The sequence below is a fragment of the Sinohyriopsis cumingii genome, chromosome 9, assembly GCF_028554795.1.
Source record: "Sinohyriopsis cumingii isolate HCF-2022 chromosome 9, ASM2855479v2, whole genome shotgun sequence".
Taxonomy (NCBI): Eukaryota; Metazoa; Mollusca; class Bivalvia; order Unionida; family Unionidae; genus Sinohyriopsis; species Sinohyriopsis cumingii.
The window spans coordinates 62,632,813-62,658,525 of NC_142969.1; the positions used below are offsets into that span (position 1 = coordinate 62,632,813).

Here is a 25,713-nt window from a genome sequence, read left to right on the forward strand (position 1 = left end):
TTGCGTGTCAATTCTGGACTTGTCCAAACTGCTAAAGTAGGAGTTATGATTATGTCAACGACGGTACTGCTACAATAACAATATAGTGTTAACGGATACAGTCTCGTTGTAGATGCATATCACAACCAATGACGTGAACGAGGACACGGGTGAAGTGTCCATGGTAAACAAATGTGAAACCATCTATTTCCGGCTATTCTCTAACACCTGCAAGGAAGTCATACTAAAATTAAAGGAGGAGTGCTTGAGTAAGCCTTTGGAGATATAAACGGTACTCCGCCCCATTCAATTGTGGTTGGCAGTTCTAAAAACCTCAAAATTCGAAAGGAGTTACATGCCTCGCTTGTCCAATAGGACCTCTAGCATAATGTTTGTCCTCGTGAGCGATGCGAATTTGCACACACAGCTAATTTGATTACGGTCAAAGAAACATTGTATTGTTGTGTATTGTTGCACTTAAGGCAAATTTGTCTTCCATTTGGCACCATACGGTTGGCCTGCCCTGCATTCAAGAAGGCGTAGATTAAGAAGGCACCCTTGGCGGTAGTTCCAACTTGCAATTCCTCGCGCACGATTAATCTGCTTGTTGGACTTTGTTCGGCCAGATGGTGACGTGCTGGCTGCATCCAAGTATTAATCCAGACCGAGATTGTAAACAAATCCGACAATATCGGATCAACAGAGAACGACGTTACCCGCATTTTAACTCCCCCCGGTGCATACAATTACCGAACGAATTTTTTTCTGAGTAGGACTAACGATGGTGTTTGAGAACTCATACTGTAGGTAACGGTGATAGTCTTCTGTCGATTTAGCCCCACAGGTTTAAACCATCTGGCGCATAATTTTAACGCTGCCTAACTATGATGTTTATCAATGATATAAAAACTTATATAATTTACCAAGTTTAAAATTTTGCAGGCAAATATGCCACAGATGTACAGGATCTAACGACTTATATTAATACAAATTTCAGCAGTGGATTCTTGCAGCGTTGAAGATAACTTTATGTAGATTCATTTAGGTTTTCGTTTGTGATACCTCTCATTCTCATAGTTTGGATGTACAGAGAAATGTCTACAACGTTTTTTGTGATTTTTTTGGAGACAAACACACATTCACTTTATACCATAAGGGCGATGCCAGCGTTTCATTTTAGTGTGATGAAACTGTTGCAGATGGGAAAGTTATGTTGTCAATCTTAACACTATGGATGTCTGTGCTAATCCCTTGGCTGATCACCGAAGAACGTTTCTTGTCACTTATGCTGTCTGGAACTGCGTCAAAACTGTCTAGTCTCGGGTACACCACAGACACGCACCAGGTAATATATTCAGCGACAATTCACGTGGCAAATAAGTAAGCAATATTGTCAACATGTACTTTCATGAAAGCGTAGGCATGGCTTTCCTCTCGATTACATATGCTTGGCTGTTTTCATTTCTGATAAGACTGTGCTATCGGGATACTAAAGTAGCTGAATTCAGGTCCTTGACAAGCTTGTGGAAAGTCACTAGAGTAATAAGGAAGTTATTAAATTTGTGACGTTTACAAATAACAACGTCCTTTCGCGAACTTAAGTTCGGGCTTAGCCTAAACCAACTTGTGAAAATAAAGAGAGCAGTATGTCATGATTACAGGGCTAGAATGAGAATATTTCCGACATACCGGTGACATTGAAATTTTCAAAATCAGATGTGATACAAATACAATAGACTGATGGAAAATTTCCATTCATGACATTAGAAGCTGATGCTGCGGGGGGGGGGGGGGCATTGGGGGCGTGAGAACAACATATACGATGGCGATGCTGAAAGGCGGTCAATGGAAAAGGCTCTATACAACCCAGAACAACTCGCAGAAACCCATCAGGCATATGTCTTCGACACCTGGGACGATTTACAGAATACTCTCAGGCGGAGGTCTTCGACTACCCGATAGGACTCACAAGACACTAACTTTGACTCCCGATGCCTTTTGTGTGAACAAACGGTGTCGATGTTCCTATGCAAGTGGGAAACCAGGATCGTCAATATTTGTGTGTAGCATACGCGTGACACCCAAACGTATTTTAGTGTGTAACATACGCGGTGACACCCACACATCTTTTGTAATTTTGCTCGCAATGGTTTGCACCACCAATTGACATCGTGATGATTTACATAGACAACAATATCTTCTACCACTATATTCTTCCACGTTGCCGTTGCAATATCGGTTGGATGACCACATGGGTTGACATCTCAACGTTAAAGTTTTCGTTCACTTGAGCGTTCATCAACTCCGGAACCGATTGCTACTTTGACATTGACACTTAGAAACTATGCTTAATAGCATATCAAATGACTACTTATATTTACGACGCGAAGATTTCGATCTAACAGGTTTGATACTAAGCGGATTTGAGTAAGTTTGAGTAACGACATGGACGCGGGCGAGATTGTAATTTTAGAAGATCAAACTTGAAAATTTACAATATCTAACGAGTACATTCAAAATGTTGTTTTGAAGCTAAAGCTGCGAGGCGCCGTCACAAGGAATCAACGAAATGGGTTGCATCAGAGACTCTGTCGTGTCGGCTGCATTTCTCAAAGACTACGTAGACACAAACACAGTATTAAAAGTGATAAAGTATGTCTATGCAGTGAGTGTAGATCTTTTAATTAATATAAATCAGATTCAATGGATTCAGGAAGGACCTCAACGCTGACGCTGATGCTGCAACAAAAGATTACATGGATGTAAAGATTGCTCAGTTGCCCTCACGACCATGTAGCAACTTCAATCAGGCAAGTTCAAGGAATATTAACCAAAGCAGCAGTGGAAAACACTAACCTATTATTATTAGCAAATTGTAGACTTGTTTTACATGCTCTTGAAAATAGTTTTCTTAAATCTAACCCTCATTCCGTAAATGTGCGCGATTCTAGAATGTTTTTCGTAACCGGAATTAAAGGCTGGCTGGTTGAGTATTATGATGATATTCATAAATGATCTTGGCTTTTTGATACCAATCACACTTATCGACAACTGGTGTTGCATTACCTTTCACATACACGGTATCATTATTTTAGTCCCGGGAGATGACATTCAGGTCAAAGGACTCAGGATTTAACCTGACAGATACTTAACGAGAGTTGGCGTTTGTGTTCAGGATTCGATTTATCATTAGATATAAGCTATCTATTGTAATTGCCGTTATGAGATTGCGGTATTTCCGACGGAATATTGGATCAGTTCTCCACTGATGCTAACTGAGTACTTTTTGCCTCTTGTCAATGCATTTTTATGCTGTAGATGGTGTTTACAAACACTAGTATATAATGAAATATAATTGTATTAATGACCAGGAAGAAATTAAGTCGAAACCACCCCGAATTACCAATACCAGCTCGAACCCAACTTATAATCATTGCATTAGCACGTGAAAACACAAGGTCGTTGAAAGCATAGGCTGACTTGAAAACATTCCGGGATTGTTTCTTCAACGAGGAAGTGGAGCTCAACGAAAATTCAACCTCGGTTGCTTTTCAACATGATCAGGTTGCACCAACATTAAATCAACCAAAAGAGAAAAATGTCGACTGTTATTTAACAAGGTCATACTTGTCTGTGTACTAGTATTTGGGCGAAGAAGAGAATGGTCGATTTAGAGACTATACAATTATGTTATCAATATGGTTTTATAGGAATGTAATGTCAGGCTCCAAGAACATACTATCGCTGGAAATATAAATATTTCCGGAAAAACATTGTCTGACTGTCAAAAAATGTTTAGTTAGAAGTGATTATTGTTCATGCAAATGATCAGCCCGTCGAGCATTTACAGTTTTAATTGAAGAGCGTTGATATACCCTCAAATTTACCAACGCGGACAAACATCGAAACTGAACAACACTCATCAAGAGAAGCGCGTTACTCACGAAAAACAAACACATTTGTATGGTCGTAAATGCTATTTGCGGGATACTTGCGGCAATCACTGTTGGTCTGGGTATGGCGGGAATAGCAATCGTAGCAAATTTTACAGGCACACCAGTCGCAATTGTCGTTGGAGCCATATCAATAGTAACCGGTGAGAACGTAGGCACTGGTAGGCTCCATTCACGAGTAAGTGTCTATTCAAACATTTCGCTGCCGTATAAAACAGGCTTAGTACAATTACCAAGCTTTTTTTGGCAACTATTGAGGAAAATCAATTAGCAAGGTGAGTTTATCGCTGTGTTTGCGAAAATGTTCAGCCACTGAGCACATATATGCACCGGAACATTAACTAGGCTGATGTACATGCACTAAATATCCAGTAAGTGTTGACAGTTTACTGGGAACTTCACTTATGAGCTACACTCGTATGGTTTCGGGCGTAGGGACTATAATCCAGAAGTGTACTAGTAGCGGTCTGTTGATTAAACATCTGGGTTGAAGTCTTCTTTTCGACGACATAACCATCAGCTATAAAAGGCGCCTTTTAGTGTCTTGGTTTTGCTGGTTTGCATGGGCTAGCGTTTGTGTGTGTGATGTTATGTGAAGAAAATGTCGTGGGGCGTAGAAGAATTTGACCTAAATCAGGAACGGAAATTCAAACGCTATCATCATAGAACTGTTGACAAACTATTTTCTATTTTGTTTTTCGAATCACCACACAGTCGTTGCTTATCAGATCTGACGGCATGTGGTTGCTGCCATCCGCACGGTACACCAGATTTTGAGGCAATTCACTTGCAACGATCACATTGTTACTAATTTGCTGTCAACCGCATCAAACTCCTGTTACTTGATTGATAGAATATAGCATCAGAACTACCTCAGCTATTTCTACGATACAGGTATGAATAGAATATATGTAGGTGCATTAATTTACAGAAAAGTCATATCTATTGTTCCATGGACATTTCACCTCAGAAAAACGGAAACCCAATCTGCTTTGGATCACCCAGGCTAATTCTACGGTTTGATTCAATGTAGGATTGACGAATGGTTACTAGTAGTTAATTCGTCACTCCTTAGTCAAAACTTGTTTCGTAAATAGCTGATGTGATCCGAACGACAGCTATCGACATACATGAGAGGTATGATCTGTAGGACTGACCTCCGCGTTGCGAATGCTAGATCTTCATGAAAATTCGTAATCACTAGACTTTTACCCCATGAATCGTAATCTCCCTACTGGGCATTCCGCTACAGGACTTTACTGCCTACCAGCCTGTGACGCTGACTTGCCAATTTAGGTCTTGCACCGATATAAATTGTTAGCGATGAAAATACTTGTAATTAACTACTCCTTTTGTGCGAAAAAATGAATTGCAATAGATGATAATATAAACTCGAAATTAAAAATTAAAAAATTCATCTGTCAGAGTTCGCACCAATTATTGAACTCAAATAGACTTGTCCGAGTTTTGATATATCACATGTATGTGTGTTTTGTGTTTTGTAAACATCATTTAAATTTGATGGTCAGAGAAGGAGCAGAAAACAAAAAATACCTCCCCCCCCCCCCCGAATGATACCGTATTCGAACTCTTTGTCATTTTAACGGTAGTAAAAGGTGCAAACGTGAAAAGTTCGACAATCTACTCATCAGAAACCACAGTGTAAGGGGTATTCGGTTGTAGAAGACTGTTGTAGATACTTTAAGATGTGATATTTGGGTAGAAAAAAAGAACGTAGGTACCAGACATAGTTTCCTTTTATTATGACATGCTTTCTAAATTTAGACGTAAGCTTCATATCCACTCTCCTGGAGTAGTGTATTATTTCTGTAGAGAATAAAGATGAATTGGTTGATTACAGCTTTTATTTGCTGAAGAATACATGTCAAATGCATGTGTTGTTCGGCTCTTCTGGAGTCAGGCATGCGTGACATATTTTAAAGTGAATCATTTCAAAGTGATGTATCTCTCTCAACTTTGTGTCAGAAATTATTTTTTAATTTCCTGATTCTGTTTGTTTTGTACAAATAGACAACTGTATATATGTCGCATATTATTTAATGGTTGCATATATTTGTTGTTTGAAAGAAAATAAGTATACGACCGCGTAAAGTATTTATAAAAAAAAAAACCAAAACAAATCATCAACAAAAGACACTTGAGGTATGAGGCGAAAGACACTGGGATACTCGGATATAGTTAAGTACGTTACGATGGTAACACGTGGCGGGGAAAACAAGATTACGGAAATAGAACGATACGACTGGAAAATTGCATGGTACCAAAACGGAACGCTATGCAAGAGCTATTTGAAATCGGTCGCAGATATCTGCAAAATACTGTATTAGTCTGCATGTTACTTGCAGTATATAGCTTTAAAAGCCCGATACTAAAGAAATAGGGGCCCCGAGTGGCCGAGTGGTCTAAAGCGCTCTCCGTTACGGATCACTGCCATCTCACCTCTGTCTGCGTTTGTTCGAGTCTAGGATTCGGCTAACGTGGGTATGTGAGAAAGCTCGCCAGTAGCTTCTCGTGGGTCGGAGGTTCTTCCACGGGTTTACCCGGGTTCATCCTCCACCATTAATACTGGCCGCCATGCATAGCCTATCGTGTGCTGAAATATGGCGTTAAACCCCACAACAACAACAACTAAAGAAATATAGAATTGTCTTTTTGTTGGGTCAATTCTCGATCTGTACGTCTTATGTGAAAACGATGCATTAAAAACATTTTGACATTAATCATATTTGAAATAAGCATTTGTGACCCATCATGAAGCACCATGTTCCTACACCACCAAGTAAAACGTAAGAAAGATTTAACTAAATGACCGATAACGCCACTGATGCCGCGATAATGTTGCATATTGAACATTCTTAAAGAATGTGTTTATTTTTAACTGTTTTTCTTTTCTCCTTTGTGTGTGTCACTCTAATACAAAAGGAATCGTGTCTGCCAAGGCAAGTGTGTAAAAGCGGCATAGGAAACATAGCTAACTTTGGCATAGGCTGTGTTTAATGTGACAATTTAGAAATTAAAGTCTATGATGGCAATTTTTCTTTTCAGAAAGCAACACATGATATATCGTACTCATATTAGCAGAAGCAATTTGGTGTTAACATATACATAGAAACTAAGCAATATTTAGAAGGTTTACTGCATAAATGTCTTTCAATTTCGCTAATAACATTCCAGTGAGACTATCAACCAATATGATAAGTTGTTGTTCTACTGAAAGGGAAATAACTCTTAATTAAATATCAATTCGAACTGTAACACGTTAATAACAAACAACATCACATCACTACGAATATTGACGCAAGAGTTCTGCACCTGAAGGCCACTTCCAGTAGCGTGCAAAAGACAGTTACTGCAATGTATGTGAACGACACTGAGTGAATATATATTTTCATGAAAGGTTAATCAGGTGAAAATGCTGAAATACAGACAAACAATCCTAGTATTAATCTTCTGTGTACCACAGTTAACATTCACCATGTGTCTAGTATTAATATGGTACATGATTCAGTGATTTATCATAGTATTTGCCATTAAAGGGAAGTAGTAGAAAAACAGAATTTACCAAACCACTTCTCCATACACCCTCATCACCAAGTATTAACCCCTGCCTTCTACGAAATAGTAAACAGTCAGTACCCGGCCTGACAACCAAAATCCAAGACCATTAGTTAATTAATAATCTAGTGAAGAAGAGCACGGTTGCATCCTCGAAAACTCGCACCAAGAAGAGCACTGTTACATCCTCCAAAATCTGAGTCAAGAAGAGCATTGTTACATCCTCCAAAATTTGAGTCAAGAAGAGCATTGTTACATCCTTGAAAGATCGGACCAAGAAGAGCATTGTTACATACACGAAAATTCGAATCACTTGAATATACTACAACGACCACTGAATCGCACTCACATTAACATTGTACTGCCAATACCTGGCTAAATCAGAAAAACTGGTTTCATAGACTATGTCAGGCAGCCAAGAAATCACAGTTCACAGGAGGTGCCTATTTTTGTTCGTTTGAGCAATAGAAGACGAACTGCAGTTCAGTGATTTCCTTTACTGCAATTCCTCTATGGCATGTCCATCGCATCTTCTCCGTTATCAACATCCGAGTGCTGATGATTGGAGTGACTGACTCTGTGAGAACCTCGTGTCTGGGTCCCTGTCCCAATATCGTATTTTCATCGGTTTCCCCAGCCAGCCCATGATTCGGCTTCTTTGCACAACATATGTAAATTGTCCAGGTTTAGCAAGCATATAGCAAGCTCCCCCACATTTGCATATAGTTGGCCAAGTGACACACTTGCTTTAGCAATTCTGGTCTTGGTTTTCATCGACAATATGGACTGCATTTCTGGTGCAGGTTGGTGCATCACTCCTGTCTTCTTGATATTGATTGTGACAAGATATATACATGGTCGAACTGTTTGGCATGTCAGACTAAGATTTGGCATTCAGGGAACAGTAGTCAGGAAAGGCTTTTTTTTTTTTTTCATTTCTTGCAATGCAGTGTACGGGTTTGGAGTCGTTCATGACATTGCTAGTGGAGTTGACGTACTGTAAACACGATGTATGTGGTCCCACGTCATTTTCTGAAGCCACATGGACTCTCCGACAGTATCCCTTGATCGATATAATGCGCAAGAAGATTTACTTGCACAAGTTAATAGATGCATATTTGTACTCCTGTGGTATAGTTACCTTAGTCCACATTGCCTGGAAGTGTTATGCAAATTTCTGTGTCATGTTTCTTTGTAAATGTCTGCTAGTATATCGTATAGCAGGTCAATTTCTGTCATAGTTTCAAGTCAGCATTGGAGGATCCGCAAGTGATTTGTTGATATCCACTTGGGACAGACGATCAGTTGTCTCCTTGCTCATATAATACTATTGACTGAATATGATGTTGAAGTGTTCTGTTCCTCTTTGAAGTATCTTCAAATTAAAGATTTTCCTGATGATCCAACGCGACGAGCCACCTATGTCCAGGTCGGCAGTTACAGTCTCTACTGTATCTACACTAGTCGCCATACGATTTGAAGAAAACAGATGGTGTGGGAGGGGAGAAGTGTCATGACTTGTGTGTGAGTTGGAGTTATGTGAGGGACGTTTGCACAGAGTAGCCTTCATTCTCTTATATGGGCCTGTCTCAGTCCATTGGCACGACAGTGTCAATACGTCTGGAGACAGGTCTGGATATAGTGGAAGGACATCACTTCCACATCATTGCACTTAACCTGATGCCCAGCGCTGTCCACACAACTTTTGTCATCAGCATTCACATCATGGGGATGAGCATATCTGTTCGGCCACGGTATTTACTTCTACGAACGGTAACAGGCGATTCTAAAATATCATTTGCTGTATTTCTCCTATTTTATTAATTTCGCTTCATAACCTTTAACTTTTCGCAGTAACAGCTACATTTGACATGTTAGTTTCCATTTGACATGTTAATTTCCATTTGACCCTTTTGGCATTGTAGTTTCCATTTGACACGTTAGTTTCCATTTCACTTGTTAGTTTCCATTTGACATGTTAATTTCCATTTGAACCATTTGGCATGTTAGTTCCAATTAGAATGACAGTTTGCATTTGACATGTAAGTTCCATATTTTGTTTTATTGTAGTTGCTTGGTTGGGGACCTATTCAATTTTCTTGGATTATGACATAATCCTGTCTGTTGCTGAACCAAAAGAGGTATTGTAATGCCACAATCAATATAATTTTTTTGCATACCTATGATAGAAATAAAAAAATACACGTTTATGATAATTTAATCTGAAGTCCATACATAGTTCACATCTGGCACCGATGCAGTGTTCAAAGTCTGCTTTTAAATTTAAAAAAATTAATAGATTTCTATTCAAAGATTATGAACTGAGTTATTTAATGTTGATATCTGATAATACTTATGTAATAAAAGTATTTAATGTGTTTCACTTATTTTAAGATATTGATTCTTGAGTCCATATTTGGATTATATACATAATTTAGCATGAATTTATCGATTGAACTATATGTAATGCATATCAGACCAAAATATCAATAATTTCTGGATATTTTTGACAGCAGCTAAAGCACAGAATAATTATCAACAGTACTAAATAATTCATATATATTTTTTATATTTATTTATGAAATATAATTATTGTGCATTATTTTAGTAATAAATCAAATGAAGAAGAAAACAATTTCCTTTGCCTATACTTCGACAATGTCTTTTTTGTGTTTGTTTCTTGATTGGTATACATAAACAACTCCTTCGTAGTGAGGGAAATGATTGTACATGTCAGCAGCAGCATGAGAGTTAGTAGCAGAAAGAAACACCTACTGGGAACGAACCAGTATCAGCAAGAACCAAAAACCAAAAAGAGGTGTGTGGTAAATGGGAAGGGGGACTTTACATAATGCACGAGAATCAGCGGCAAAATAAAAATAATAATAATAATAATAATAATAATAAGAAGAAGAAGAAGAAGAAGAAGAAGATGATGATGATGATGATGATGATGATGATGATGATGATGAAGAAGAACAAGATGAAGAAGAAGAAGAAAAAGATGATGATGATGATGATATCTCAAGAAAAATCATAGAGAATTACTCTCTTCTTTCAAATTCTTTATCTGTGAATATTGTTGATAATAAATGCAAGGTTCAATGGCTGGCGTACTACGTTTATAGTAGCTCTTACGGGACATGTAAAAATAGTCGTCTTCACTCAAATATCTGCGCGATAATGACGATGATAATTGGCTAACGGGGATAGGGTTCAGCGGCTGGTGAGATGGGGTGTAGGGTTTAGAGGTTGTTTAAGCTAAGTTTGATTTGCGGGACGGGTGGGAGACTTAGAGGCTGGGTAATCTCTGTTTATATATTAATTTCGGAAAGTTATAGAACCATAATTGTCACCAGATCATCCATTTAGTATAATAATATTACTATGTATCACATATGTATATCAGTATTTTCACAGTAGTAATAATTTCCTGGTCTAATGTTGCTCTTTTCTTTGAGAATTATCGTTGAAAAACATAGTAATCGCCAAGAAGTGTTTGAAAATGAACTCATATTGATCCAATTAATCACTGATGTTGAATGCTCTGACATTACAGTCTCCCATTAAAAAGTCATATTTATCCCAAGTACACATGATAATAACCTAGGATGCAAACATATTAATTTCGTATTTAGTATAAAACCTTGAATATGATGGAAGAACATAGACGACTACAAAATAAACGTCGTCGTCCGTTTCAGAATCAGTTTGATCGACTATGAACTAAGGATTTAATCGTGATCAGAATGAATGATGGATATAAAAGGAGAGATACAATTCTTTCGACAAAATCGCAGTTAGTCGTCAAATATGGTTTTTCTGACAACCAGACCTGAAACCCGCACGTGACCATGACACAACTGCGATACTGTCTATAGAATAAGCTATATAATGAAACGTCCGATGCGTCTTGAGTTATCTACCGAAACAAAATCATTTTCCAAGATAACTTAGGGTAATATCCCATATGTAAACTTAGACCATGATATCACTGATTCCATGATATCACTGACACCATGATATCGCTGAGAAGTTCACTAATCCAAATGGAAATATATGATGAAAGCCTAATTGGGCAAAGTGATGCTTTGTATAATATTGTCCTGAAATTAGTACTTTAATATACGTTGAAGTCAAAGAACATTTTTAGATATGCATTAATGGGAGATATATATTATTCTTATCATCCAAAGTTCCACATTATGTAAACGGGTGTTTGAAATCTACGTCATATTATCGTGGTTGAAAACATCATTCTAAATATGTCAAGGCCACATTATTTCAGCTGAGACAAAATGTTATAGAATGTCTAAAATGTTGCATGATATCCAGAAGTTTTATATAAAAATGTTATATAGAAATGTCATATAGAAATGTCATATAAAGAGTATTCACTCTTCAACAAAGTCTTATCAAAAGACCTACCGGATCCATACAGAGAGTGTCTCGCGACAACTGCATCCATACAGGTAGTGTCTCGTGACAACTGCCTCATTCAGATAGTGTCTTCTGACAACTGCATCCATACAATTAGTCTTAAGAGCTCTGAAATTTTGTATTTCTTGTTGTGATATTTATATCTAATTGTTCCGAATACATTGCAAGGAAAATGTCAACAGGTACAGAATCGTGGAAAAACGCTGTAAACATACGAAGGTTCATTTAAAAGTCGTCTAACTCTGAACTGTCTTTCTCAAAGTAACATCCATCTTATTACACGTCTTAAACTCGTGCAACAGCCCGCCAGATGACAATATTCGTGACGTCATCACTTAATTCGTCTCTGTAATGATTTACCCCTAATGAATCTTTCAATTTTGAAGAGAGAAAAAATCGTGAAGTCGCAAGGATCTAAATCTGATAAGAATGGTGGAAAATTTAGAGTTTAAATGCCAAGTTTTGTAAGGTCTTCAAACATGTGTTTCCTGCATAAGGATTTTCATGCTGACTGGACTGTTATACTCTTAAACCAATTGGTTCTTTATTAGGCAGTCTGGCACACAACGGGCACAGAGCCTGTGCACTCCTTTGTCTGAATTTCATCTGCATCTCTGTTTGAAATATCCAAATTGTTTGCTATCTCTTTGAAAGTAAAGCACACATTATTCACACAAAGTTCTACAGAATCGATTAGTTGTTTTGAAAGAGATGCCATTAGCCAGCCTTCTCGTACAACATCTTTCAAAGTCTCTATAACATCACTGAAAATTTTCATTCATTTATTGATTGAATGTTTATCAAATGCTTTAGGTCCATAAACTTCATCCATTTCAGTTTTCATTTGTGTAAAGGATTTTCCAAGTTTGCATAAATATTATAGTAACTCTGTTTGAAACATGACTCATCTGCCATTTTGCCAAAACGTCTACATAGATGACGTAGACAATATTATGTTACTAAACTGGACGTTTTCAATTTTCAACGAAGCAAGATTGCTTTGTTTGGAAGATACAATATTACTTCTGGGACTTTTACCATCAAACCTTGTATAGAGCTCTCGCAACTAAGTGAACATACTAGGAATGAATAATTCTGATGCTAACATTCTTAATATAAAAACCTAAGGCACAACAATAGGGCCAGGATGATGATCCAAAGTTTATTTCCAGAACATTCTAAGTTCTAAACAAAATTAGGTTTACTACTAAAACGTTAGTTAATTTTATGGCAAGCATCAGGTAAACCACGAATTCCCGAGGGGACAACCAATGTCCTGAACTAAAATCCACGAAAATATCTTTATCTACGAATAGTAAATATCGTAAAATATAATCTACAATTAGTTTCGTAATATGTTGTTTACAAAAAAAAAAAAAAAAAAAAAAAAAATTTAGTTGGTACGCCCGAACTCCTACCCTCAATTATCGACAATCACGCTATACAATTTAACTTTATATAACAATTCTACTTGCATCTGAATGGATGAGCAGGACATAAAGTCATGCATAGAAAAATACGGAGAAATATTTACAATGTTGGTTATTTTCGCTTGCCTAGTTTAGTCAATCCACTTTGTTCCACATCAATTCATGACATATTTACCGAGCCAAAACAGTGTTTGAGCAGATGCTTTTTTCCGAGCGAAGATTTATAGTCGATATCAAGCAAAATTATTTTTCAAAGAAGAGTTCTCAATACTTGGCCCACTGAGTTTGCAATATGGTGAATTCCATGATGTTCTTATGCCTTAATTCAAAGAAAAACGTATATGAATGATTTAAAGAAGAAACATTTACATGTGACATTTATTGTTTTCTGTGGTGATAGCTACTGTTGTTCAAAATTAACTTCCCAGGTAAATATATAGAGCAATCCGTCTGAATACGTTTCATTCAGCTGCATACAATCGAATAATGAAAGCGGGAGATAGTGTTTTGTCTAAGTGTGCCAAGAATAGAAACGGATAGACGATCCCTGACGATGGACAAATAAAAACTTTGTAAAACCATGTTTTGACATTCTTGTCGATTTCAATTCGCGTCAGTTATAAACAACATTCAAGAATTGATCTCGACCCCATTGGTGAACTAAAAGTAAATGGCGCCCGAGGCAACAATGATAGCTCAAAGAAGTTTTGGCGCCCCAAGACCTCTGGCGCTCGGCGCGACTTTTCCGTCTGCCCCCCCCCCCCTCCAGGTTAGTATGTTACTGCTCAGTTTAAATGGAAATTATCCCACCTTTTTAGACACAGGTTGCATGGAAAACTGACTGGCAAACATTTGAGTACCATGCTCTAATAATCTCACAACCGACCAATCAAGTTTCAGCCTTTAAACCAATCCAGTCACTGAGAATGTATTATCACTAACCGTAAATATGTATAAATGTGCTAAAAAAAAGACGTTCTCATCGGCCAATATCGTCGTAAGAGGTGACCAATGGTGGAAAGAGCAGCAGGAATCGAAACATCTCAAAGCCATTTCCGTTACGTTGAGAAATAAACTTAGATATTGTTGTAAGATTACACATAAATTTGATGGATCTGGTAATTTGCCTATGGCAGAGTGCACAACATACGCTGCAACAGAAAAAGCCGGCAATATTCCGATTGTGACATATTCTCACTCTGCCTCCAAGTTGTGCCATGTGAAGAAAACTAGTTCAAAATATAATTCTCCACAGCAGAGAATTACATTCTGTGTTTCTGTCTCAGCTTAATGTTTTGACTTGATTACAATTATCCTATTCTGCGAAACCTTTAATAACCTTGAAAGTTATAATTAATAATAATAGTATATCCCTGAATAGCTTTAAAGTGGGTCCAGATTTAATGACCATTCGTATATAGAGAACTACATCAACCTGCGCTAAATACTATTCTTCTTTAATATTCTTCTTTCATAAAAGTCCTCATACAGTTGTAAAGTAAAAATATTGAAAATTTACAAATGTGTTATTTATTTCACGGTCACCTCCTAAATTGGATCATATGATGGAACTCGATGATTAATTCTTGGACCTTATCAAATATGTATACCTATATTTAAATGTTTCCTTCCTTTGAAGTAGCAAAAATTATAACAACGTGTTCTTTATTGGATACAGCGAACATAATAATAAATGAAGCATCAAAAAGCCATATCTGACAGAACAAGTTCAAACTCCTAATTGGAACTACTCCTAAGATGGCTTCATGCGAATGCTAATCTCACGTATGATCTATGACATTTGGGACAATTAATGGCGGAAGTACAGTAGAGGGCCTCCATAATGTTTAGGCCGCGACAGGCATCGGCATGCACTAAGTCATAAACATACAGGACTGTTCCATGCAGTAACGAGGGGTGTTGTGTTTTGAAACTTAACGGATTCAGAGTTAATCATGATTTGGAACTATTTAGAATCTTTCGAAAGGTAATTAACTTTAAATGTGTCCTTTGTTTGTTCATTTGATATGTTACTTCTTTATTTCATCTCTGTTTTATTAAAACTCTAGAATACCGAATAACTACTTTCTGTCCGTCCTATGTATGTATGTATGTATGCATGTGCGTGCGTGCGTGCGTACGGACGGACGGACGCACGCACGCATGCATGCATGTATTTATGTGTGTGTGTGTGTGTGATTCGGATTTTTAACGTAGCTTTAACAATTTTTCAGTCATATCGCTACGAAGTCTGCATTGTGACAGTATATAGCAATGTCTAGCACTGGGGCAATCATGCAGCAGACATGTAGCATGATGTCCCATCCAGTCACATTATCCTGACACCAGGCCGACCAGTCATAACACTAACCTCTTAATGCTGAGCGTCAAGCGAGGCAGCTGTTAGTAACATTTTTGTAAGTCTTTGGTATTACTCGGCCGGGACTGAATGTATGTATGTGCGTATGTGTGTATGTGTATGCATGCATGTATGTATGTATGTATGTATGTCAATCTCCCACCCCACCCCCTTCTCTCTCTCTCTCTCTCTCTCTCTCTCTGAGCCATCACTTGCAAATCATTCTTACGGATATGGTTCAAGTATGTAAAACTCAAAAAGCCTTACGACGTTCAAGTTTCTTTTCCGTTTTCCTTTAGAGGTTTTGTGGGGGGGGGGGGAGACAGGACTCAGCAATGTAATTATAGTGTTTGCTCACTAATAATCGGCAAGAACACGGTGCAAATTGTCGTTCCTCCTGATTACACTGAAAGCTTATTTCACTTACGAAGAACATTAAAAGTTTAGCATAATTTCTAGAAATTGTCATGTATATTTTAAGGGAATACCTATTCCAGTGCTATTTTGTTGCTCGAGATAGCGGGAAGATCAAGCATGTGAAATGACAACGCCGCGAATATATACTTTTATGGAATATTATACGAATTGTTACAGAGTGCAAAACATTAGTTTTCATGACTTTGTTTAACATCAGCACGACACAAAATTTAGTTGCCTCAGAAGAATATAGTGTTTCGGTGACGTACAGATTTTATAATTCAAAATATATTCAGCGTTTATTTCAAAATTGACCTTCACAGTTCTTGTGGTAAAAAGGACGCAGATCAATCGCCATTTTTATTAGAATTGTTTTAATCTAACACGATTATCCGATATTTATTTATGTATGTGTATATATATATATATATATATATATATATATATATATATATATATATATATATATATATATATATATATATATATATATATATATATATATTATTTATATGTATGTATGTATGTATGTATGTGTGTGTGTGTGTGTGTGTGTGTGTGTGTGTTGTGTGTGTGGTGTTTTGTGTGTGTGTGTGTGTGTGCGTGTGTGTGTGTGTGCGCGCGCGCGCGCGCAATAACATTCTTTAGAGACCATTTGTTGACAGAAAAGTTAAAATTAAGAAATAACAATAACAAAATAAAAAACAATGTTTTGGCTTTAGGGACTGCAGTAAGATACGTTCAGTCTTGACTGTTTCCATGTATGCAGATTATGCCAACAGAAGTTGTGTGATTTGAACCAGTGCAAGTTAAAGTGCTCTTGCAGAAATTCAGATCAGTAAAAAAGCAGAGAAGGACTCGTTCTACATTTAGAAATAATATTAGTACAAAGTCTTATAAGTAGCTGAGGATTATTCCATGTAAGCTTACTGGTGTTTAATTAGTGCTACTATAACTACGACATCTATCCAAGAGTCAAAGAGACTGACTCTCTCAAGACCTTTATAAGTTCAATTCTGTCTAATTCTTTCCCATAGATTTTGTTTCATAATCAGCTTAAAGGACAGACGGGCATGCAGAAGAATATCAGTGTATTTCCCACTTGAGACTTAGCGGCTACTTCTTCAAACCAATATCAAATATTGCCGTTACTACTGCAACTGCTGCTGCCGATTTTTCTGGTAATGACGGTGGAATTTACATCCCGATTACTAAATTTCTTATATCGCCTTTATTCACTTGACTTGGACCTAATTATGATTTTTATTTCAATTTGTTTATATAAAAAAAAAACAGATTGCGAAGAAAATGTGGAAAATATGGACACTGTTTAAAAAATAGATACAATGTGGATATCATTACAATCTGTCTAAAGTAGATGCGATGTATCCACCGTAAAACTGGAATAGTCATTTTATAAGCCTTTCCTTTCATGTTCCAATCATGACAAATTTAAAAGATAGATGTAAACCTGTAAATTGCGTAAGTCAATTCGTTGGCTTCCCGCGAAAGACTGATCATTATGGCGATATCTTCAGATAGTATAATTCAAATCTATTTTGGGGACTTGTCGCGGATTCCCAATTAGTGTGCAAGGGACAGTTTTTGTGCACAAATTTAATATTTAATATTAATTATTAGCTGCCTAATATAAAATTCATTTTAAAAAAAAAAAGCTAAAATACATGAGTAAAGTCAAAAGGTCCGTATTTTTCTATAAATCCAGCCATAAGAATAGCATTCACTTGACCTGATAAGTCAATGGGAATTTATTGAATAGAAGGTAGATACACCTCACCTACAGATTTCTACAGTACAAGCATTTTCCATGCCTGAAGGCCATTTTTGAGAACACATGATGCTCACAGTGCAAACACAGGCCCTTTCCCTGGGTGATAATTTCGAAAACATTGTGTACTTAATAGCTTAATGCAGTTCAAAATAGTTGTCATCCAGGCAATTTTTGAGATATTCCACGTGCTTTGAACCAACGTGTCTACTGTTATAAGTGGCTAGCTCTGCTTCCTAGACGACTATTGGCATTTCACTGGCTACATACTGCGCAGTGAATACATGAGGTGTACATGCCTAACATCAGTTTCAAGAACAACACAAGCCAGAACAACCAAATTTACAAATATCTCTATACCTTTAACTATTACAAAACAATAGCTCAAAAACGCACATCATATTCTTAAATTAAGGGACGATTTACGAAACTGTCCCCTGCCAACTTAGTGATGATTTGCAAATTCCACAAAACATTTCAGGAAGGTAACCACGTCCAAATAAACGTAAACATGAAGTACTATAACATACATCATAAATGACAAAGCTGTGAAAATTCCGTAAAATGTGTATACAATTAAAGATAAAGGCAAAAAGAAAATGACACTAATTTAAATGATGAACACATTTTGATGTACGTTTTAAAGGAAATTTTAAAATAGGAAACAAAATTTAGTAATATATGAAAGTGTCATGGATGGGTGGTCAAAACGTGTATATAGTGACTAAATGATCCATTCTCTTGACCGAAAGATTTGTTTGCCATAGCAGGCCCTAAAAATGACAATTTCAGCAGAGTAAAAAAACAACTAAAAGAATGTCTATTTAGAAAAATATATGTATCCTAATATAAAAAACTAATTTGAATTACAACTGTTAATGAAATTAGTGGATGCACTACGAAACATAACACGTTAACTAGTATCCCCAAGCCCAAACAATCCACTCACCAACCTCCACCCACCAACCTTCACCCACCATCCGCCCGCACTGATCAGAATCCAGTCAAAGTGAATCGGACCAATTAAGAAAAAAAAGGAAATCAATTTGAGGTGATTGAACAAAATCACGTTGATATATTTGACCTTACATGTCAACGTATACTGGGATTATTGGAACATTCTGAAAAATTGATTTTCATGTTTGATTATCAGATTTAGATGACACGTGTGTTCTCGAACAATTACTTTTAATAATACCTACTCTAAACCCCACCCCCCATTGCGTGTTGCGGAATGTATGGACGTAGAATACAATCAATTTTACTATATGTTCTCTACATTTGTTTCTCAATACTGACCTTTCAACTGTGTGACAATCAATACAAATCATATGTTAATCTAAAATATCTTCAAATATGACTTCGCGGTGAAGTTCTTGTCAATGGTTGACATGCATTTTGTTTGAGAGGCTGGACTGCCAACAGAGCAGCATGTAAACAGAACACAGATTTCACTTCCAGATCATCACCAAGGCCTTATTACTCACTGTGCACTGTCGCCAAAATACACAATGAAAACCACACCCTGAGATCATATTCTCAAGAATAAACAATTAACTTTAAATCCCTACCAAATATGCATAAATATAACTCTTATATCACCACCAAAATGAGAGGAGAAAATGTTCTAAAAATGACTGGAACTACATTCGTGGGTACTGAACTGGAAGTACTAATTGTGACCTGATTCCTGACAGGTCCCATTTTTTATGCCAATTTTAGTCAAACTTTTATATTTCCATGTCACATCTATTTCAACTTTATACATGAAGTCTTTTTGAATTTCTTTGCAAACAAAACATGTGAAACCTGTCAGAAAGCGTTTTGTGCTGGTGTTCCATAGGGTGCAAATTTTGGTCCAATTGCTGTTGAGAAACCTTAATTGTAATACAAGATAAGGCCTGTCTGTATGAAAATATGTTTGAAATTTAAAAATATTGATAAATTAAATTGAAATGGCAATTTAAATAAACATTTAAATTTTAAAAATTAAATTTTATTGAAAAATCAAATTTTCATACAAGTTGTAGAACTCAATTTGACAAATTTTAGACAACACAGTTGACTAATGAATGCTATTTAAAACAAACGGTAGTTCTGGTTTGTACAACTGATAACATTTTTCCCAGGGGTAGTGAGGTAACATGGCTCATAGTGATTTTGGCAGCAAACCGCAATATGCCTGTCCAGATGCATATAGGTGTACACACTAAATAAACAATGGCAGGTGCTATGTTCCACATTTACTGTGTCAGATACATAGGCAGATGTTTGTATAGCTAATAGCGCACTCAGATTTAAAGTTCTGATGGGACCACTACCATGTTTTATAGCAAACATGCATTCCATTTCAATGTCGATAACTATAAAAGGTGACAATGGGATAGGAAAATGGTTTCTAGGAAGGCTCCACCGTACTGAAAAATGGCGCAAATCTCTCTCATGAAGACCTAAGTCATGTCTTTGACGTGCTATATATCAGTGTGAACTAATATTGGTCACTTATGGCACATGACCTTATGAAACCTTCATATCACCACCGGACTACTAGAGATCTTCCAAGCTGATCCAACTCTAACACTTTGTTCCAGATACCTGGCTAGACCTGAAAAGATACAATATGTTTCACTTAGTTCTAGAAAACAGTAAGATCTAGGTCAATGAAGTTAAAATGTGTTAGATATGGTGATTTCAAAATGACATTAAGGTTGTAAGCATGGGAAAAAATATTAAACTTGACAGAGTGACACTCAGATATGTGAAGCAATGGCCATGTAATAAAGTGATAAATTCATCCTAAAAATATATGAGGTTTCTAGAAGCATATTTAGCCATTTACAGGTTAAATAACTAATCAGGTAGACTATGTATCATAAAGTTTAAGGCAATGTTGGGGAGGTGAGGTTCGATCATTGGTGCAAACATTAGTACAAACCAGTATAGAGGAAAGTCAAGTGACAATGTACTAAATTAAAATATATTACTTAAAGCAATCTTATTCATATGGGGAATAACAACTTTGGATATTGGAAGTGAGTACAGCCACATGTGGCCACACATATCAACTATAGGTACCAATCAAATAAATGCTATATCATCAACCCAATGTGGAATTCTGGTCCCCAAATCTTGTAAACAAGAATGGAAATTTGCATATGTGGGACATATACAATGTACTTGTTAAGATCTAATGTGCAAACATAATTCAAATGATCTATTTGAACATTTATAGTGTATTTCTAAGAGTGTTGCTTGCCAATTATTAACCTCATTGATTCAATGGAATCAGATATCAGCTGATGCTACAATGCCGCACTCTGTCAAAGTACTAAATTGAAATATGTTACCATACATAGGCATATTCATGATAAAAATAACATTGTGGGATATTTTCAGTGCACACAGCCAGAAATGTGCCTTACAGATTCACTATAGGTACAATGTCAGCCTATATGATGTGCTGAATGTGAACTTTTGATCCCAAACATTCTAAAATACATGGATATTTGTTAATGAGGGATTTGTAACCATGTTAAGATCAGTTGTACAAAGTTAAATGCAAGTAATCTGTCTGAATATTTATTTCGTGGGTACTGAACTGGAAGTACTAATTGTGACCTGATTCCATATAATAGATCCAGTACTCCTCCTACGTGTCGTATGAGACACCCTTTTGCATTTTGACGCTTCCAGTGATGGGGCTCCACCTGAGAAGGTCTATAATGATACCTGATTACACGCGGCACTACATAGCCATGACCGTGCTGATTTGACGCTTTCCTATAAAAATACGTTTAAAAAACTCTCGAATTGCGAGAGCTTCTTGTAGAATAACCGTACCGTTTATCACATGCACTCGATAACTTAAACCTAGAGAACCCTTGCCTCAGTAATGGAACCATCCAGATATTCAAAAATGAAATGAGTGGCATTTATGGTTTTATGGCGAAATATAATCCATGGCCTCCTTTCTCCGCTGTGACCTGAACGCTATCGATGTAAGGGTGGAGTTTTTCTCAAGTGTTTTATCTCGGTTTATTGCCCTTCTTCTGTCTTCTTATCAGGCGCAAGTCAGTAAGGACATGTTCTAACTCTCACCCTGTTCTATGAGAGAGAGAGAGAGAGAGAGAGAGAGAGACCTGTACGTTTTATTTGTCAAAAAAGAGTACGCCCATATCAAAATGTTAACAAAACGAATGCTCTATGGAATATGTCCCATGGATGAGTATGGCAACTGTCAAATATTGACAATTAAGAGCTCTAATATAAACAAGAGTTTCAAGTGGATTCTTATTACTCAAGTGAATTTTGGTCTCTCATAAAATAAGCAGCGTGGTGAACCCAAGGACTGACTTTGAAGTGATACTGGCAGATTTACGCTTTATGCTGGACGAGTTTAAAATAATAGTTGGCAATTAAATTCAGTTTTCTGATAAATGCAACATTATAATCTTGGTTAATAAGACACACTGAAATTATCGAAGACAGTCACTTGTACCAAAATCTACACACTGATGAATTTCCTAAAATGTGCTACAAACTCCACGTGTCATTGGTTTGATGATGTTGTGTCCTTGATCTAACAATGACATTCAAAAGGACGCAATTTCTTCACGACCGTTAATGCACCAATATACATTATTATGACAATATAATGATGGTCTTTCGATGAAAATGTTAGATATATAAATAAATGCTTCAGATAGTTTCTAATAGTTTACAATTTGTATAGCAAACTATCATATGATACTCAACGATAAGTCAAAAAATAGAATATATGCATGCATCGATCGATCCATGCATGCATGCATGATGTAGATACATACATACATACATCCATCCATCCATACATACATATATAGATGCATACATACATATATATATATATACATACATACATACATACATAAATACATACATACATGTACATACATACATACATGGATGCATGCATACATACATACATACATACATACATACATACATGTACATACATACATGTACATACATACATACATGTACATACATACATACACACGCACGCACGCACGCACGCACGCAGGCATACATACATACATACATACATACATGTACATACATACATACATTCATGCATACATACATACGCACGCACGCACACACGCACATACATACATACATACATACATACATACATACATACATACATACATACATACATACATACATACATACATACAAGGGGCCCCGAATGGCCGAGTGGTCTAAAGCGCTCTCCGTTACGGATCTCTGCCATCTCACCATTGTCTGCGTGGGTTCGAGTCCAGGATTCGGCCAATGTGGGTATGTGAGAAAGCTTGCCAGTAGCTTATCGTGGGTCGGTGGTTCTTCTCGGGGTTTTCCCGGGTTCTTCCTCCACCATTAATACTGGCCGCCATGCATAGCCTATCGTGTGTTCTAGGGTTTAACGCGTTAAACCCTAGAACAACAGCAACATACATACATACATACATACATACATACATACATACATACATACATACATACATACATACATACATGTACTCATACATAAATACATGTAATCATACATAAATACATTCATATTTACTATGGTAATTAAAAAGGGGCATCGACATGAACGGCCGTATTTCTGATATTCCAAAGACAACGCTGTTCTCTTTGACTAATTTAATTGGTTAAAAGCAAATATAATCTATTAAAAAGTAAGAACATTGAAAGGCAGTTCATGTACATTATGTGAGTACTTCTTCCGTCTCATCATTCCAGCAGCTAACAATATCTAGTTGTCTTACTTTTCTCAAGACTTCATTGAATATAGTTCTCAAAAAGTAGACTAGTGTACCATCATTACAGACAAAAATACATTATACACATTAAGTTAGGTGAATTTCATCTGTGCTTTTTAGAGGTAGCTAGATTACATGAGAGAAAGAGGGTTGGGGAGGAGAATAAGAATGATGACTGACGACAGTTCCTATTTAAAGCATGGTAAACTGAATTTTCAACATTTTATCTTACATAACCTAAGGTCGATAGTGATGCTTAGTACAAATGAAAGTGTTCTGTTTAAGGTTATCTGACAATTTTTCCATGAAGCGATTTTATACTAATGTAAACAATTGCTACCTGTAAAGACAAAGGTCACAAAAAGGAGAAGATTCTGTTGTTCCATGGCCGAATAGTTTTTTCATATTACACGTGTTAGTGTAGGATGTTGGCCCTGTCGTGCAGATCTTCAGTTTTCCTTCGTTTAAGTTGGTGTACAAAACATTGTTATAATACTACCTTACCATGACCAGTACTGTTAGTAACAGTACTGGTAACATTAATCTTTTACGAGCACCATTTTCACTACAAAGGGCTGACATTTTGTAACAAGAGTGCCGGGAACGGCTCAGAGCGCGTGTAAGAGTCCTCTGTGTATATAACTGTAATGTTTGACTTAATCAGTTTGTTCTTTCAGTCAGTTATCTTTCCTATTTCCATATCCCAAGTGCAATCTATCCACAACGTGTGATAATTACAGATGATATAGAGAACTTTAGTTACTGTGCAGAGACTAGTTTCACTGTTCAGTCACATTGATTTTGACCTTTGAGGTTCTGAGCTGAAATTGACGGAATTCTTCCTTATATCAAGAGCAAGTCATCCATAGCATTTGCGGATTGTGAAGGGTGAACAAATCAAGTTATCTTGTCGAAACTAAATTGATGACATACATATAGACGGATGGTCGACATCACAACATAATACGGAACCTTACAGAGGGCGTATAAAAATCGCTCGAGCATTAACGCCTTATGCCACCTCTCGTGCCAAACCTGGTGGACTGCTTCGGTGTGTCTTTAATGCAGACCCAAATCCTCCATATTCTTAGCGTGATCGAGCCAATAATTTGTGAAAGTCAGCCAAAACAAACCGACGCCTTTAGCTGCCCTTAATCACTGGTACCGTAATATCTCGTAACTACCTAGATACCATTATGACAATAAAGTAAGGGAAGAACTAGGTATCTCAGCAGTAATCTTTGTTACTAGCTTGTATTGATGTATGTGAAAACATTTGGTTTATTCAGGTCTAATCCTTCCTTACAAGTGTCTAATTTTGTCATCATAAAATTGCTCGGTTTGAATAGTGGAAATCTTGGCAATACATTTCAACATGTTATTGGTTATAAATATTTAGCTTTAAATATATATAAAAAAAATAGCAGGTTAGAAGGATTTTCTTCCTTATCAAGGACAAAGGTCTAAAAGAATAAAAACTGTCAATCACCTACTCGAATGAGTCAGACATCGGTGTTTGATTAGTTGAATGCCAGAGGTGATTTCATGGCGAAATTATCAATAACTAATAGCTAGACTGTAGAACTCACGGTACTAGTTCGGCTCCCATAGCGAACCTATGGAAACAACACTGTATTAAAAATTCAGTAACTTTTAATTTTTGATGCTCATTATCAGACCTATATTTCTAAGTATAGACCATTCGTGACGCAAGAGTCTGTGTGGGGAAACCATATGAATCGCGGCAGCTGTATAATCATCACGTGATCATAATGCGTGTTGTAAATTCCGCGCCGAAAGAATCGGGTGTTAGTTTCAGTAATGAATACTCCAGCATCAGGTATGTAGAAGGACTGAAATCCAGTCAAGAAACATTGTCTCTATTTTGTACAGTTACAAATAGGACAAAACTCTCAAAATATGCCTTTTACCAAACTTTTACTTTCCATTATCAACCAATCACTGCCTCCAATATGTAGTC

The 25,713-nt window shown here is 36.8% G+C and overlaps 1 long non-coding RNA gene across 3 annotated transcripts in view; it reads right to left on the reverse strand.

Moving 5' to 3' along the window:
• Positions 1–19,917: 19,917 nt before the first annotated feature.
• The window catches only part of LOC149791914 (uncharacterized), a 42,894-nt gene continuing 37,098 nt past the window's right edge, over positions 19,918–25,713 (reverse strand). For 2 of the 3 annotated variants that reach the window (XR_016423228.1, XR_016423229.1), the window contains exon 2: positions 19,918–20,548. This is a non-coding gene — a long non-coding RNA (uncharacterized LOC149791914). Of the gene's footprint in view, positions 20,549–24,072; positions 24,934–25,713 lie in introns of those variants that run through there. The other variant, XR_016423230.1, reaches the window with a different exon arrangement.